This window comes from Lepus europaeus, chromosome 19, assembly GCF_033115175.1.
Source record: "Lepus europaeus isolate LE1 chromosome 19, mLepTim1.pri, whole genome shotgun sequence".
Lineage (NCBI taxonomy): Eukaryota > Metazoa > Chordata > Mammalia > Lagomorpha > Leporidae > Lepus > Lepus europaeus.
The window spans coordinates 10,685,834-10,701,677 of NC_084845.1; positions in this window are offsets into that span (position 1 = coordinate 10,685,834).

The window sequence follows — 15,844 nt, forward strand, 5'->3', positions numbered from 1 at the left end:
GAACCAGCAGATGGAAGATCTCTCTCTCTCTCTCTCTCTCTCTCCTCTCTTCTCTCTCTGTAAACTCTCTGCCTTTCAAATAAATAAATAAATCTTAAAAAAAAAAAAAAAGGAGCAGGTGAGTGGCAGGGATGATATTATGGTAATAAACGTCAAAAGCTGGTGGGAGGGTACAGAGGTATGTCTTGATCACCTGAACAAATAACCAAGCGCAATGAAGACACCTGCCTAAATATGTTTCTTTCTTCCTTTGTTCATTTGTTCACTCACTCACTCATTCGTTCAATAAGTATTTCCTGAGGCCACTTCTAGGCCAGATCCCATGCTGGGCCCTACAATCCAGATATGAACAATGGAAGTTCCCACTGGGCTGGGAGAAGGAAATTAAGGAAGGCTGAGGCAAGTCCCTCGTTTCTGAGAGGTAAAGCCTCATTGGCCCCCAAGATGTCCCTTGGGGCCTCTGTGTAAAAGCACCAAGTGCAGGATCCCAAGCCCCAGCACCCCACCGCTGCCGCCCAATGGCTGAGACACCTTAGCTATGTGTGTTGATGCAAGCCTGGGAACCATGAGGTCTGTGCAGACGAGCCGCGTCCACATTTGTGATCCACAGCACCAAGCACCAGGTCTGATGCTCTGGGAACACTCCGTGCTCACAGGGTTTTTTTCTTTCACTTTTTTTAAATGAGAAAAAAGTTCAAAGCACCTCACACAATGCCTAACACCTGGCAGGTACTCAGTAAGTAGCAGCTATTATTAGTGCCATCATCACACGCCACGCTTCATCCCCACAAAAACCTTATTTTGCCAACGAGGAAACTCGAGACTTAAAAGGAGAGATGTGATTTGCTCACAGCTACACAGCCCATACTTGTAGCCAGCCGTGGCCAACTCCACAGTCTGTCTCCTCTCCATGGCTGGATGGCAGGGCAGCAGGCTGTATGCTAAGGACGATGGAGGGGAAACGAAGCCCTGGGTGGGGGTGAGCAGGTGTTATAGACGGATAAGGGTGAGTCGGCTGGAGAGAGGGGTGTGGGAGGAAGCATACAGGAACAGGATGTTGGTTTTGGGGGATTCAGTTCTAGACCAGATAACATCTCCTAAGTGTCAGGCACTGCGTTAGGCACAGGGGACATAGCCATGAACAAGACCACTTCCCTCCCCTCATGGCATTGAGCTTTTAGCAGAGGAAAAGCTCTAAAAGACAAGAAAATATACTTAAGGGCAAAGAAGGAAAATAAAGCAGGTGTGGGTAGGTTACAAGTTATTATTTTAGATTCAGTGGTCAGGAAAGGTGAAGGTGACCCAGCTGAAGTATGGTGTTAAAACTTCCCTAGCTGGGCTGGCATTGTGGTGCAGCAGGTCAAGCCTCTGTCGGCAGTGCCAATGTTCCACATAGGCACTGGTTCGAGTCCTAGCTGCTCCATTTCCAATTCAGCTCTCTGCTAATGTGCCTAGGAAAGCAGTGGAGAATGGCCCAAGCATTTGGACCCCTGCACCCACATAAGAGACCCGGATGAAGCTCCTAATCCAGCCTGGCCCATCCCTGGCCATTGTAGTCACTTAGGGAGTGAACCAGTGGCTGGAAGATATATATATCTCTCTCTCCCTTTCTCTGTAACACTTTCAAATAAATACATAAATAAGTCTTAACAAATAAAAACTTGGAGCTGGTGCTATGGCGCAGCGGGTCAAAACCCTGGCCTGCAGTGCCGGCATCTCATATGGGCACCAATTGGAGTCCCAGCTGCTCCTCTTCTGATCCAGCTCCCTGCTAGTGCACCTGGGAAAGCAGTGCAGGATGGCCCAAGTCCTTGAGTCCCTGTATTCACTTGGGAGACCCAGAAGAAGCTCCTGGTTCCTGGCTTCAGATGAGCTCAGCTCTAGCCATTGTGGCCATTTGGGGAGTAAACAAGTAGATGGAAGACTTTCTCTCTCTCTCTCTCTCTCTCTACCTCTCTCTGTAACTCTGTCTTTCAAATAAATAAAATAAATATTTATTTTAAATATAAAAAAATAAACTTTCCTAGCAAAGGGAACAGTGTGTGCAAAGCTCCTGAGGCACGAACAAGGTTTAAGAAATACCAAGAAAGCTTCCAGAGGAAAGGAATAAAAGTCAAATAGGCAGATGGGCACCTGCTCATGCAGGGACTACAGGCGAGGAAGATGCCCTAAGTGTGATGGGAGAAAAGTGCCAGGCTCTCCCTGTGGCAGGTGAGGATTATGCTCACCTCAAAAACCTCCATTCTTACCCTTTCCCCAAATAACCTATGGTGCCTTCTGACCCACTCATTCTCCAAGAACAAGCCCAAGAAGACTTAGATAAACCCCTGGAGTCCCTCTCAGGGCTCTGTCAGGGGCAACCTCTCTAGTCTGGGGGACCAAAAGGGGTCTGGCTCACCTATGTGCTCTGATAGCCAGCTCAGGCCTGGCCCTAGGAGGCCACAGAAATCAGTACTGCGGGTCATCACTAAGGGAGACTATAATGCCTGACCCCGGGCCCCAGCGAATCTCCATACGAAGGCAAGTCGTAGCTTTCTCAATTCCACTCAGTGGGCTGGGAGAAGGGGAAAGCGTCTGTGGACGGGTGGAGCAGGAGGCCTCATGACTGATAGCTTGTTTACCAGATCATTTCCTCCAGGGTCTCCCCAACCTGTCCCTCCTCCACCCAGGGCTCTTGCTCAGTATCTACCTCATATACTCTGCCTCCTTGAAGCCCTTCCAGAGCCATGTGGCATGCCAGGGATAAGCCTTAGGTCTCATGGTCCATCCAATCACTTCAACGCCTCCTCTCCCTTCTCTCAGCAGTCTGGTGACCCTGGGCATGGCATGTCACTAGGGAGGTTCCCATTTGTACACATCTCCGTACAGTGAGCACCTCCATTTAGTAGACCTTCTACCTCCACTCCCTGCTCACCTCTCTCCATGCCTCTCCCTCAGTGAAGCCCCCTGACAAGCCCATTTGGTGTGTTTTGTGCTCCCTTGTCAGAGCCCAGCTGGAGGAAGCCCCTTCCCCACCTGGGTGTGTAGAGTTTTCTGGAGGACAGGTTGCAGCGTGGAGTGGGGGGTGGGAAGCCTCTGAGCCCTACATTATTTATGCCCATGTGGCCCTGCTGAGTTCGGGAGAGATACATGGGCACATTAGAATCTGTGTGTCATGTCTAATGCTCAGCTTAAATGTCACTTCCTCTGAGGTGTTACACCTGACCCACCAATCTAAACCTGGCTCTCCCATGATCTGCCCCCAGCCGCTTGTTCCTCTCCTTGCCAGATATTATCACTGTTTCTAACTAACTATACACTAAGGTCTGATCAGCACCTGTTCTGTTAGCTCAGAGCTCTCAGAGAGCAGGGCTTGGGTCTGCCTTGTAAATCGCTACTTCCCCAGCTTCTAAGATGGGGCCTGGCTCATGCAGGAGGTGTAGTGCCTGTGTGATGACTGAATTCATTTCATGCAAGTTTTCAAACTTGAGCTTCGACTCATTTTTGTTCCATTCTTAGGGGATGAGGCTAGACTGGGGAATGTCTGTGTGCTATGACTCAGGGTATATGTCCCTGGGTCGCCATGCCTGTTTCCTGAAGGTGGTCTGTGTGCACTCACGGCACGTGCACTGGGATGCCACCATGCTTTAGTATCTGCATTTGTACATTTTCTGACAGAAAAACATCCCAATATGAGGAGCTCCCTGGTATTTGGATTTCTGTTTTGCCCTGTGATATGTGAGTACCTGTGTGCCTGCATAGACATCAGGTTTGTACACCTGCAGTGAGTAGTACCTTGTCCTTGTTTCCAAACCTGGTGTGTCCATTTCCGTACCTCTGTAGACACGGACACAAATGTGGGGATCTATAGGCTTTGGAATCTAATCATTTCCTAAGAGAATCTCTGACCAATTGGTATGGCTCCCCAGGTCCTAGGACTCATGGCTATACATGTCTATCATGTGTTTGAGTCTGTGTGAGTGTCTTTTTCAGGATCACTGCATACATCTACATGCACATCTATTTCAGTACTTGACCGTGTGTCTGTTCAAGATTTAAGTAGCCTCTCCTGTTGGGAGTATGTGTGTGTGTGTGCGCACACATGAGCAGGGGCTGACATGGATACATGAACACCTGTAAGCCTTTCTTGGCTGCTGCTGCCTTCCCAGCCAGGATGAGTCCCTCTTATTTCTCTCTCTCTTTCTCACACACACAAACACACACACACACATGCTCATATGCTGTGTGGATGGGAAGGGGGCTGGGGTGTCAGCCAGCTCTTGTGTCACAAGGTTAATTTCTCCACAGCCAGGCAGGCTGGGCCCTGAGGGGAGTGGTGGGGGAGGGGCTGGTCCCCACAGCCCCTCTGATAAATATGTATTTGGGACTGCTGTGCTCAAAGGTCATGGGGGGAGAAGCAGGAGGAGGGGTGGTCTGCACTGTGCCGTGCTGCTGGGTTCCAGCCAGGCCCAGAGTGGGTTGTGTGATCCCCTCCACAGGGATGAGGGGATTCAGGGAGATGCCCCCCTCAGCCTTGTAGGGCTCACCCCACCCACAACCAGGCTCAGAGGGAGACACTGTTACAGACACACAGATATTCAAACTCTGGAGCAGGCAAGCATACAAGCCCACGCCCGCCGATACCCAGACAGAGGCTCAAACGATGCACAAAGACGGCCTCGTGGGCCACCAGATGTATGGAGAGCTTAGAGTCCAGAGCCAGCCCATCCCCGCTCCCCACCCCAACCTTCACTCAAAGCAAAAAAATTAAAAAATAAAATATAAAACAAAAAAAACCAAACACACACACACACACAAGCACACAAGAGTGTGTAGTATCTCACAATAAGAAAGGGTCCTACATACTCAAAACACACACACATACCTGCCAGGACACAAAGGTACACGGAGTCCAACAGGAAAGGTCCCTGCACACTTTGTGGGTAGGCATCCACACACATACGCACCAGCAAGCACACACACACAAAGGCACACACGTAGACGTGTACCAAGAGTCCTGAAGACACAAAGTTCTATGGAGATACGCACACACTGACAACTATAGATAAATGTATGAACACACACGCACACAAACACACACATACAAAGACCCCCAGACATACACCAGGCAGGCTGCATGGAGGAGCCAGGCTGGGAAACCCACCCTGCTGCGACAGAGCCCGCACCGGCCCTTTCCCCACTGAGGCGAGAATGGCTGCCCGGCCTCTGGTCCATGGCCCCCCAGCCAGCTTCAGCCAAATGCGCCATCATTTGTCCAGCTCTGAGTCACATCAATTGTCAAGCCTCCCCTCCTCGCTGACCAGCCAGCTCGGCCATCGGCGGCCTCGGCCATTAGCCGGCTCCTGCCTCTGGCCTGCATTTGTTGAATCTCCCTTACCTGGCAGAACCGTCCGGACCAATGGAGCCCTTTCAGGGTCTGCCTGACCCCTCCCTCAAGGGAGTCCGACGTACCCTGCTGTGTGACCCTCGGTCCATGCCTCAGGCGACCCCCTCCTCGGCACACTACTCAGGCTGTCATTCTTCAATGACCGCTGGCCACAGTGGTTCTAGTGGATCGTGAGGCTGTGTTTGAGTGTGTGTGTAAGTCTGCTTGTAGGTATGTGTGTATGGGTGGTGTGATGGCTACAGCTGTGCTTTAAGTCAAAAGGAATGTGTGTTTGTGTGTGTGTGCGTGCGCGAATAAGGGGTTAGTATGTCAGTGGCTGTGCTTAAAGTCAAAGAGTACCTGAGTGTATGGTTGTGCATCTGGGAGACAAAGTGGCAGGGGCTGTGCTACATGTATGCGTGTGTGCATGGACACGTGTGTGTGCTGTAATGCCAGAGTGAACTGGTGCATTGGCCTGGGCTTGCTGTGGGGGGCCATGAGAGGCTGTCTCTGTCTGGGGCATGGGGGCAGCACGGTACAGGCGTCTGTTTCTCAAGCAGTGTGAGCAAGTGGAGTGTGTCTCTCCCGGACTCTGCTGCCTGTGCTTGTGAAAGTGACAGATGCTGCCTCTCTGGCCTCACTGCGGCGGATTAAGTCTGTGAATGCCACATGAGTCTGCACCCCGGGTGGGGGAGGGTCCCCAGCCTGCTCCGACACTCATGTGTGTGGGCCACAGCCCTGTACATTCTAGGATCCTGGGGTGAAGGCTAAAGTACCCCCCTTATGGGTTTCCATGAAGGAGATTCTAAATGCACAGCAGGATGAAGGTCCCTATGTGTATATACAAAACACTCACGAGCACCACTGGTCTATGTTGTTCCAGGGACATTGTCACAAGATGTGTGTGTGTGTGTGTGTGTGTGACTGCATGTAGGATAGCCACTGCTGGCTACATCAAATCCAAACTTCTCAGAGCAGCATCTGAGCCTCCACAGATGGGGCCTTGCAAATGGTGACAACCTATGTTCCTAGGGTCACACCTCCAACCTGAGCTGTTCCTTCCTGCCTCCCTGGGCCATTTTTATGCCCTCTGAATACTTCCACTTCCTCAGCACCTAAGAGCCTCAAAACCTCACTTCCCTGTTTAAACCCATGCTTTTCTCTTTCTCTAAATTCTTAATGATCAAAAAGTTCCTTTTGTGCCCATACTCCAGGCACCCAGATTCTTGTCTGAGGCTGGGATCAGTTCTGTGTCAGTCTAGGTGCAGTCAGACCATGGTTCACGCCCAACAATTGTTTCCAAGCAAGGAGTGGTCATGCTGCCATTGCTTGGTCACCTCAGGGAACTTAGTGTGCTTCATTCATTCAGTGATTCACGCCACTCAATAAATATCTATTAGATGCAAGAATCTTGTATGTGTAGCCAGCACCTCCAGACTCCTCCCAAATGTGTCAAAGCTGGGAAATTTGCCTCACCCGAGGACCTAATAAAGGTGGAGAGGTGGATGAGTGAGGGAAGATATACCTGCCTCTTAAGGCTACCATGTGCATCTGGAAAGGCGGCGTGGGCACAACTGAAGGGGCTGGGAGACCACAAGCTCCTCCATGCTTGTCTTCGACAAACCATTACTGACACAGCAGGCTCAGCCCAGCTGTGGTCATGAGTGATACAAAGCGAGTCCTCAAAACCCTTGCTGAGCCACAAAAGGCATCCATCCACCTGACAGGTCCTGGGAGACAGAGCTGTGGACGGATGTCCCAGGAGGCAGGGAAGAGGTGGGGAGAAAAGGTAGCACCAGGGAAAGGAAGAGCTGGTGGGACGGCTAGCACCACAGGGACAGGATCAGGAGTCCGAAGACCTTGGTTTTAGTGCCAGCGTGGGTGCTGATGGGCTAAGCAAATGATGTAGGCCTCAGAATCCTCACCTATGCAAGAGGCTCCATCAGGGCTGCCATGGGAGCTGGGGGGCCGCAAGGGCATCAATGTCATCATTATTATTAGATCAGGAGGTGTTAGGTCCAAGGAGAAAATGGTGAGTGATATGTACTTAGAAGGAAAAACAGACTCCATTCTGAGGAGATGCCCCTCACTCTCTTCAAACAATTCTCTACACCCAGACTTCTCCATCATTTCCATCCTGAAAAACCCTGTAAGTAGCCAGCACATGTCTGAAAAGGAAATCGCTCCTTGCCCTCACTAATGTCCAACTGGCCCCTGGTGTGGCCATCTGGCCCAACACCCCTTGGTCATGCGCCACACATTATGAAAAGTTCTATCCAGTGGGGGCACTAAGGATGGGGCCCTTTGCCTGCCACAATGGTGAGGGGTGAGGTGCTGGCCTATGGACCTGTAAGCAAGAAAGGAGTACACAAGGATATTTCAAAAATTTCAGGGAAAAACAGAACTAAAAGATAAATTAATTTTGGTGCTAAAATTTTGAAACCCATGTATATTAAAGATGTTTAAAAAGTTCATGGGAAGTGCATATTATGAAAAGACTATGCATGGCTTTAAACCAGAACAGAGGTAGCCTGAAGCAGCCACGGATGCACCCGCTGGAAACAGATCTGGCCAGCATGCTGTCTAGGACGCACAGGCTAATGACCTCCATCACAGACACAGCACAGTAGCTGAGTTCCTTCTCTGCCATAGTCACACCAAGCCACCTTTCATTTTCCTGCAAAGACTGGCAACCAAGGCCCCCAGTGATGGCATCACAGCCTACCAGAGGGTTGACCAGCAGATTCAGGTAAATGGGGGTCTGGACCTCTCCAATGGGCATGGACGGGCCTCTGTCCAGCACTACCCATAAATCAGGAAGTGGACATGAAATCGCATTACCAGGAACTGGAGATGCTGCCTGCAGCCCTGATCAGCTTCCTCCTGGATGGCCTGCCACCCCCTGACACGGGCTGCTTTGTTACCGGGAAGATCCAAGGAAGGTTTTCATGGCTGGCAGGCTATGAGGAAGGGGAATCTCTTCTTGTTTTGTTTTCTTGAATCCAACTTCAAGGTTGCTGTACAAGCATGCTGTCAAACCCACCCGTTCACCAAGGACCCCAGTGCACTCGCACATCCCTCAACACTCCATCCAGACCCTGCTTCATAGACCCACCTCCTCTCTTACCGGAGACACAGAGACCGCTAACAACACAGTAAGAACAACAATATCTCCATGCAGAAGTGGTACTTTCACATATGTGACTTTCTTTAATGTGCACTCTCACGTACACAGACTACATTCAGACCTAGTGTCCACATGCAGAGCCTCTACTCCAAACACACTGCACATACAGTGTTACATGTCCACTGCTGAGGCCAGTCTTGGCACACAGACCTGCACACGTAGTGGACAGCTTCCATGTACAGCGCCAGAGAGCATTTCCTGCGTACACACAGAGTGAGTGGTATATAATCAGCAAGATAAGGGAGAGAAGAGTATAAATACTTGTGCTGATTCCTCCTTGCACACATATTACCCACAATAGAGACCCCCCCAGCACCTGACCCACCACTGAAAATACACCATGGTTCTACACTCTACCAAAGCCCCCAGCCCAGCACACAGGTAGTCCTTCCTGAACACCTCTCATCACACACGCAAACCTTGTAACACACACACCGCCACCATGGTCTCCCTCTATTCACTGACTCTATACCTTCCCTTCATACCCTGGGGTTCAAGGGACAAATCCACTTGACAGGATGGCAAGCGACTAGAGGCTACTGAGTTAAGTGGTTGATTGGGTCTTTCTCTAAACCCAGGACCTACTCCCAATTCCACAGGCCTCAGGATGGAGGGAGATAGTCAGGAGGGGCTGGTAGGCCAGAGGTTTCTCTAGAGATCTTTTACCCAGGACTCAAAAGCTCTAAGGACCCTCTCAGATGGACCCTCATCCCAATTTCCTCTCCCTTTCACTTCTGGCTAGCGATCTGTGTCATTTTTTCCTCTGTCCACACCCTTCTCTCTCAGTGGGGCTGAGTCCATAGCCAGGAGCCCTCACTTAACATCTTCCCCTCCCCCTCCCATAGCCCCTGTGAGCATCCAGCAGGACTTTTCCAGGGGCTAGGAGGAAACAGGAGGCGGTGCTACAAACCAACCCACACCCGCACCCCAGGAAGAAAAAGGCCCCCGGTTAGGGAAAAAGCAGTTAAAAAATATGGGGTTTTGCAAGACAGGTCGGGCTCTGGTGGGAAGTTGGAGGATCCCTGCCCTGCACGGAGCCCCTCTCCCTGGCACCCTGTTCAGTGCTGATGCTGCAAAAGTGATGAATAAATGAAACTGAGGAGGGGGCAGAGAGGACGGGCGACAGGAGAAACGAGTGGCAGGGAGGGGAGAATGAAGAAAAGGGAAAAGGGGGCAGGGAAAAGAGAGAAAAGGAAGGAAAGGGCTGGTGAGAAAGGAGGTAGAAAAAGAAGACAAACTGAGCGGGAGAGGAGAAAAAGCTTCTACTGAAAGGAGGAAGAGACAGAGAGACTGGGAAACAGAGAGAAAGAAAAAGCAGGAAAGAGATGGAGAAAAAGGAGCTGAGAAAGGACACGAGAAGGGGAAGAAAGGAGAAGGGAGCCAGGAGGCAGCAGGAGGCAGCCCACAGGGCTCCCCAAGTTACAGACTTTGCCCAGAGAGCTGGAGGGCGCACCGCGGCTCCCCAACATCACTCTGGGGCTCCAGAGCTCTGCTTGCCACCTCTCCTCCTGCCTGAGACGCCACCGCCTCTCTGTGCCTCATCCTGCCTGCTTCCTCTTCCCATTTCCCACCCTTCTACTGTCCAAGGCACCCTGCTCCTTTCTCTCCCACCCCCAGCCCTTTCTCATCCCCTCTGCCCTCTTACCTCTCCCCCCCATGCACCCTGCTTGCTTCGGAGCTTCAGACAGCATCACCAACCAATATCCTCATCACCATCACACTACACCGGCCCCCACACCCCCAGGAAAGGAGAGAGGGGAGAAAAAAAAAAAAAAAACAGGCGGCACCGGCTGCCAGCTCTGACCCCCTCTCTCCTCATTTTCTCCACAGTGGCCCCTTCCTCAAATGCAGGGGTCAAAATGGGGGTCCCGCCCAGCCCAGGGAGGCTTCCTGAAGCGCAGCAGCCAACGGAGCGGATGCCCCCTTGCCTCTCTTCTCCACTCTCGCTCCTTTTTGTGTTCCGTGGCCCCAGCAGCGATGTGTTTTATTTTCGTCTTTTTATTGGTATTATTTTTTTCTTTTTCTTTATTTTTTGGCCTGGGGGCGGCAGCGGCGAAGCACCCACTGCCTGTCTTCTCGGCCAGCTCCCGGGCTTCTCCGGCTCTTTCTCTAGTCTGCTCCTCTCGCCTCCCTCCTTTCTCTTCTCTGCCTCGGCTCCGGATCTTCGTCCTTTCAGCTCCGTCCTCAGCCGACTGCCCTCTCCTCTTTCTAAGCCTCCCCCTCCACGCCTCTCCCTTCCCCATCCTTCTTGCCCCTTCTCCCCTTTTTCTCTCTCTCTTTACCTCCTCTCCGTCCCCATTTCTTCCCATCACTACCCGCCCCCACGTACATCTCTCCTTTGGTTCCCTCACTGCCGCCGACAGCCTGCCGACCCTCAGCCCCAAATAATAAAAATACCCAGCCGGGGGCAAAGCCCCGGCCCGGCGCCGAGAGGCCGGGGCCGGGGCCGCAGCGGCGGCGGGCAGCTGGAGCGCGGTGCGGAGCGAGAGGCGCCCGCCCGGCTCCCGCCCGGAGAGCTCTCTGCAATAGGCCGAGCCGGCTGCATTAAGCTTCTTGCAATCAATAAAGCGCGGGTCAGATTATGCAAAGCGCAGATATTAATATGCAAAGTTTTAAAGATTTTTAAATGGAAGGGCGAGCGCGGCGCGGGCGGGCGGGCAGGGGCTGCGAGGGGAGAGGGAGGAAGGGAGGGCGGGCGGGCAGGCGCGCAAGCGAGCTGGGGAGAGGAGGAGGCTGCCCGCCGCCCGCCCGCCCGCCCGGCTGCGCCGCGCCGCCTTGCCTTACCGCTGCTCCCATCGGTAGGCGCCGCTGTCTTCGCCATGCGCGTCAGCTGCACGGCTCCGAGGGGATGGCCGAGGAGGAGCCGCCGCCGCCAACGCTACCCCCGCTCCCGCTCCCGCTCCCGCGCCCGCTCGCTGCCTGCTGCTGGCGCTGCTCTGGCCGCTGCTCCTCGCCTGAGCTGCCGGCGCGAGCCCAGGCGCGCGCCATCCCCGGCTCCCACCTTGTCCCCATGGCAACCCCGGGCCCAAGGATGCTCAGAGAGAGAGCGCGAGAGAGAGAGCGAGGGGGGAGAGGGAGAGGGAGAGGGCGGGGAGCGCAGGGGACACGGAGGCAGGGAGAGGCCCGAGACCCACAGAGACATGCAGAGACAGAGACTCAGAGATATGCAGAGATTCGCTGAAGCAGAGACAGAGAGAGTAGAAAGATGGGAGAAGAGGAGGACCCGGACACAAGGGAAAGCCATGAGACCCACAGAGATACCAGAGACACAGAAACAGAGAGACACAGCCAGAGACAGAGGGAAAAGGGAGAGGGGCAGGGAACAGAGGAAGACTCAAAGGCAGGGAGAGAGCCTGAGGCCCAGAGACACAGGAGAAAAGAGGGGCAGGGCGCACAGAAGCAGGGAAAGACTCGTAGAGAGATTGCCCAGAGACAGAGACACAGAGAGGAAAGCCAAAGAGGGGTGTGGAGCAGAGGGAACCTCAAAGGCATAGAGAGATCCTAAAATCCAGACTCAAAGAGACACCCAGAGACAAAGAGAAGGGAGAGGGCAGGGAGTACAGGAGACACAGAAGCAAAGACTCACAGAGGCAGAGAGACGTCCAGAGACACACGGAAACACAGACACAGGGATGGGGGCAGGGAGGGAGCAGATGGAGCCACAAAGGCAGAGAGAGGCACCAAGAACCACAGAGATGCCCATATAAACAGAGAGATAAGAAGAGGTTCTTGCAGAGACTGATACAGAGACAGGGGGATACCAATCATACACATGCAAACACGCACAGACCACAAAGAGACAGCGAGACATTAAGAGAGACAGGCGTGTGAGAATCAGATAGGAGAAAGCCACATGCAGAGAGACCAAAAGGCAGGACATTATTGGTGAGATACAGAGATAGAACAGAAAGACAGACAGACACAGAGATAAGAGAAGTGTAGACCTACAGAATCAGAGAGATATGAAGCACAACTAAGAGAGAGAAAGAAATGCAAATCCAGAAAGGCACAAACCAGGGACAGAGACAGAGACAGAGACAAAGGTAGAAAGAGCAAGGAGAGTCAGATGAGGAAACAGATGTTAGTGAGAGGTAGACAGAACAGAGAACCAAGAAACAGAAAGAAATGTGCAAAGGGGCACTGAAACATAAAGAGACAAAAAGAATTTGGAAATGGCAAGAGAGACATAGAGCAAGGGCAGAGACTCCAAGAGTCAAAGTGATGCAGAGAAACAAACAGAGATTGCAAGAGACAGGGAAGAAGACACCAGGGAGACACAGAGAGATCCTGGGAGACGGAGACAGACACTGGCAGAGGCTTCCTGGTGGACAGAGATCCACAGGAGACACAAGACAGAGACAGGAAAACATGAATGGGGAGTCAAACCCAGAGAAACAGATCTGGAAATAACACAGAGGGGGACAAACAGCCTGGAGTAAGCAGGAAGGGGCAGACTGGGGTGAGAGCAGAGGCCAGGAGGGTGACAAGAGCAAGGGGGAGAAGGCCGGAGGGAGTGAACAGGAGGCAGAAGGGAAAGGAGGGGAGGGGAGGGAAGAGAGGGGTGCAGTGCGCACCTCCCTGTGTCAGTATAGCTCAGAGATGGGGAAGGGGGAAAGGAGGGCAGATCGGGAAGCTGTCCTGGGCCCCTTGAAGGTCGGCCTAGGGTCTGGGGAGGATGCACGGCTTTCGCCCCCTACTGGCGGGGTCGCGTAGGTGCAGGAAGGAAGATGGGCCTGTGAGTGGTACCCACAGCCAGGAGGGGGCGAGTAGTTAGGGGGGGAGAAAGAAGAACGCGGGCACGCGGCGCGCGGTCTTGGCTCAGCAGCTGCAGCCGCCCTTGGCTTTGTTACCCGCGCGACTACCCCGCGTGCACTGAGTGGGCGCACGGGACCCCAGCAACATGTGCGCGAGGCAAACACAAGAGTCACCAACTGTCCATGTGTACGGAGAAGGCTCCCGGGACCTACACTGCAAGTGCGTAAAATAAATAAATACAGGAAACACCTACCCCGCGGGCGTACAAAGTAAGTACCAGGACTTGTGCAGCGTGTGCATAACAGATGCCAAACTACCTACTACTCCCTCTATGGGGCAGCCTCTTGGGACCCACACTGTGTACACAACACAAATGAATGCAATACCTACCCCTGTGCATACAAAGTAGGAACGGGGACTTATACAGGATGTGCGTGACAGACCTAGAAGAGTAACACCCCCTATACGAGCAGGCTCCTGAGCACCACACTGTGTGTGCACCACACAAATAAAAATAAGAAATGTCTGCACACAAGTGAGGCACACAAGACCTACATGGCAAGAATACAAGTGACACAAGACCATCCAGTAGCCACATACCAAGCAGCTTCCCAGTACCCATACTGTGTCCACAAAAATCAACGAACACAGGAAGTACCCTATCCCCAAGCTTAGGAAGTAGGCATAAAATCGCACAGACACATGTGGTGTGAACAGCATGCACATCCCTGCTCTAGCGGCCCACAGACTGTGAGGAACATGGCTGAATAAGAACCACCAATCTCACTTGCATTCAAAGACATGTGTGATCCCACTAGTAAGAAGGGAACTAAAAAACGTTGTGTGTAATGATAATATACAAGTTACTCACTCTGAAGGGGCATGAAATAAATATACCCAGCAGATCCCCAGGCCCCCATCTGTATGACTGCAACAGACCCAGGAAGAGCTACAGACACCCTGTAGATCAGCTCCAGGAGCTGTCCCACCCCCAGTCCTAGAAGAACTGGCACCCGGCAGGGGGAGAGGGAGGCCAGCTCAACCCTTCTAAGAATGACTATACATTAAAATTATGTATATGACAAGTACATGAGTATCAAGATTCAAAGAAAAGTTAATTCAATGTGAACTGAGTTCATATCACATGCTTACTGGACACCGTGTGAAGTGTCTGTGGTCCACAGTGTGCATACAAAGGTACTTCACAAAGTTCATGGACAATTTCTGGCTCCAGCTTCCTGTCAATGCAGACTCTGAGAAGCAGTGGTGATGGCCCTAGTTAGGTTCCTGCCACCCACCTGGGAGACTTGGATTGAGTTCTTGGCTCCTGGCTGTGACCCATCCTGGTCCTGGTCATTGAAGGCATTTGGGGAGGGAACTAATAGATAGGAGTTTTCTCTTTGCGTCTTGAGTAAACAACAATCAAAACAAATTCGAGGAAATATGGAATTGAAAGATAAAGCACATTGCCACAAACTTTTAAAATAATATGTCATATGATTGGTACCTCCTAATTATCCAGAATATCCATATCAAGAATGGGACTGGTAGGCCGGCGCCATGGCTCAATAGGCTAATCCTCCGCCTGTGGCGCTGGCACCCGGGGTTCTAGTCCCGGTCGGGTGCCGGATTCTGTCCCAGTTGCTCCTCTTCCAGTCCAGCTCTCTGCTGTGGCCCGGGAGGGCAGTGGAGGATGGCCCAAGTCCTTGGGCCCTGCACCTGCATGGGAGACCAGGAGAAGCACCTGGCTCCTGGCTTCGGATCAGCGCGGTGCGCCGGCCACAGCGTGCCAGCCGCAGCAGCCGTTGGGGGGTGAACCTGCATGGGAGACCAGGAGAAGCACCTGGCTCCTGGCTTCGGATCAGCGCAGTGTGCCGGCCACAGCGCGCCAGCCGCAGCAGCCGTTGGGGGGTGAACCAATAGAAAAGGAAGACCTTTCTCTCTGTCTCTCTCTCACTGTCCACTATGCCTGTAAAAAAAAAAAAAAGAATGGGACTGGTATTATGGTGCAGTGTGTTAAACCTCTGCTTGCAACACTGGCACCCCGTATCACGATGCCTGGTTCCAGTCCCAGCTGTTCTGCTCCTGATTCAGCTTCCTGCTGTTGTACAGCCTTGGAGGGAGCAGGTTATAGCTCAAGTACTTGGGTTCTTGCCACCTACATCCACAGAGTCCTGGTCTCCTAGTTTTGGCCTAGCCCAGCCCTGGTTCTTGTGGCCATTTGGGGAGCCAATCAATGGGTGGAAGAGCTCTCTCTCTAACTCTGACTTCCAAATATAAATCTTTTAAAAATAATTAAAATGAAAGTGAAAAAATTTTTTAAAATAAAAAACCAGCAGTGGACATTCCTCACATTACCAGACATCCCTCACTTACCAGAGGCAGATCCAATGGGAAACCCCAGAAATCTCTGGGTGTGGGTTGTCTAAAGTGATCTCTCAGGCTCCCCCACCCAGCCCTGTGTTAGGATCCCATGAGAGCTGATGCAAGTCTGTGCATGAAGTACATGTAAAGATGCATGCGGCATACTGTACACA